This window comes from Rhinichthys klamathensis, unplaced genomic scaffold, assembly GCF_029890125.1.
Source record: "Rhinichthys klamathensis goyatoka isolate OS25496 unplaced genomic scaffold, OSU_Roscu_1.1 h1tg000483l_1, whole genome shotgun sequence".
Lineage (NCBI taxonomy): Eukaryota > Metazoa > Chordata > Actinopteri > Cypriniformes > Leuciscidae > Rhinichthys > Rhinichthys klamathensis.
In genome coordinates, this window is record NW_026606970.1 from 193,941 (window position 1) to 197,161 (window position 3,221).

Consider the following 3,221-nt stretch of genomic DNA (forward strand, 5'->3'; position numbering starts at 1 on the left):
ATTTGCATGTGTTTACTTCAGTTGCAGCGCGTTGAGCTCTCTCGGCCACCATAGTTTTCTACAGTCAGCAATTAAATGGCCAGTATCTAAACAAAAGAAACAGACCCTGTTCTCAGCTGTCCGCCCCGAAGCAAACTGACGGGCTGGCTTTGCGCTCTTTAACCGGACACTGAGTTTGAGGAAATACACGCTTCTCTTTCCTCGCTACATGAACTATAGGGAAATTAGTTCTCTCAGGATGGGTAGCACGGTTTTTCAAAATGAATTCATCCGCTAATACAGTTAGGCCGCTGTACGTGAGCTGTATCGTTCAGTTTCGTTCCGACAAACGGGGCACTACATTTTCTTTTGCTCAATATGTTCAACGTTAATAAAAGGTATCCAAGCAAAAAGTTCTCCACGCATTATCCTGCAGTTAATGAGAAAAGTGTAATTTATTGGCGCACTATATTGACTGCGTATTGAGACATATAAAACTGTTGAGCTGGATTTTCAACCAATCAGCATCGAAAATGTAAGTAGGTCACAGCCAAAATCAAGCTAATATCACTACGCACATGTAAACATGGAGGAGGACGTAAGCAGCGCATCTTCATCTGATAGCGGCGATCAAGCTCGATTAACACCCGTAAAGTGTATTTTTCATGTCGGAAAAGATGGTGGGAAAGGTCCGCAGCCCTTTACTGAAGTTCGATGGGAACAAATCAAGCAATGTGCGAAGGAATGGCTCAAAACGTCGGACACTACGGAGCTAGCTACGTTATTGATCCCATGCTGCAGGTAAGTTACTTTCATAACATATCAATATTTTTTCATTATTTTTGGATGATGCTAATTTACAAACTTCCCGATCAGAATCCCGATAAAAACATCGACACGATGAGAGACGTTGTCCTCCGTTGCTTGATCTGTTATCTGGGTGAAAAAAAAGAAGATGACCTCATCCAACAGTACAATGTAAGTGACTAGAATTAATCTATATATTTATGGTGTTTTGAGAAATGTATATGTACATTGTTTTTATTTATAAAAAAAGAAATGCAACTTAAACAATAAGCTTTTTTCTAATTAAATTATATAAAGCTAATGTGAAAATATTTAACACAAAATAGATTTTTGTCAGCCACTAGAAAGGTAACACTTTATTTTGATGGTCCACTTTAGACATTCTACTGACTAAGTAACTGCAACTACTTGTTAACTTAATCTATTAACCCTAACCTAGCAGTCTACTGATACTCTGAGTTAGTTGACATGTAGTTACTATATAGTTAGTAGAATGTCTATAGTGGACCATCGAAATTTAATTCCCCCCCTACAATAGTGTCACCAAATGTAATTTTACATTTATTTTATTTTTTCTTCCTGAATACACCCTCTGTCATTGGTGAAACTGTACTTATGTTATTGTGACAGTCTTTGTCTTTGTGGTCCACTGAAACATAATATTTTTATGTTTCAGTGATTACAAAGAAAATAAACTATAATGGTTTACTTGTAGTTGTCTTAGCATTTAATAAGAAATTGTTACAACCGTACACAAATCAAGTTTATAATTATGGACAGACTTATGAGACAGACAAGATAAAAATAATGTTTGTTTTACAGTGTGACAATGGAGATATCCTGCAGCACATAATGAAAATTGCCATCTGCAAGAGGGATTCTCAGGAGTATTTCGGCATCATCTTGGAGGTCATGGCTGGCTTGGAAAATCTGACAAGAGCCTGTGCTGTTCTTCTTGGACTCACGTATGCACTAAACCACACCTACCCGAAAGAACTGAGGCACACTTTTGAGGCCTTTCAGAAGCTCTTCTTGGAACTGGATGTTTGCAAGTTTTCCCCGAAATTACTAACACTTAAAAACAAACTCATGACTTAGATTGAGACCATGCATTATGACCAAGTTCTGGTGAAAAAAAAAACGTTTAATATTGTTCTACATACAAGCTTTCAGCAAGTACAAATTATTTTATATGTTTTGCTACAAGTTATTCATAAGTTTTAGTCAAGAATGTGACTTTTCCAACAGAAATTTGTATGCACATGTTTTTGTGTAACAAAATTAGCTTTCTCAATGACATGGAAAATGTTAGCATTTTTTTGCTTTTATTTTTCATATCCTAAAACTGCTGTCTTACATTTTATATAGATTTGTTGGTAACGCTTTAGATTACAGCCCGGAAAGTACTGCGTAGTTAAAGCAATTTTACAGTGTAACCTTCGGTAATTATAGTGTACCTATAATGTACTTACAATATAAGTATAAGGGAACAAAATGTAAAGTTTGGGGAATAAAGGGGTAACAACCAGGAGAATTAAAAAAATATTTATACTGTAAGTATTATAGAACTGCATACACACAATCTTATATCACTGACTCGGAAACCTTTATTTATTATACAAGCACCACTTACCCTGTAACCACATGAAACAAGATATATTTCCCAGTATTTAAAAAAATTGCAATAGTCTTAGCTTTTCTTGCCTTGAAACATGTTAGCCCAACTTAAACATCTGCACTTTTGCTATCAAAAAATAAATAAATAAAAGTATAAATGCATAGATATGTACCCTGTAATTTGAAAAAAGCCTATACAGTATGTATTGGTACACAATTATTACAAAAAGGTACGCAGTGTTCTCGCTAAATTGCTCCCAAATGTAAGATTGTTGTATCATAATAGTAGAATAAGTTCCCCTTAGTTCTATAATACTTACAGTATAAATATTTTTTTAATTCTCCTGGTTGTTACCCCTTTATTCCCCAAACTTTACATATTGTTCTCTTATACTTACATGCAAGTACTTTATAGGTACACTATAATTACCGAAAGTTACTCTGTAAATTCCTCTTAATTACACAGTACTTTCCGGGCTGTAATCTAAAGCGTTACCGGATTTGTTTTATTTGTGCAAAAAATACAGAATAAAAGCATGTTTGATAACAAAAAGTGGATTATGTATTCATTATTATAACATTTACTGCCTGAAAAAGGCAGTAAATGTTATAATTAAGTACATTTCATTAATACAAACAAGTAAATTCTGCTTGATTTATTTGTGAGACAACTTAAATTAAAAAAGCACATTCCACTAATAATATTAAATTCATCATGTGCCATAGACTAAATAATTTAGGACATTTTACTTAATTTATTCGGGTAGATATCACACACAAAAAAACACCTTAAAATCTACTCAAATATAATACTTGTA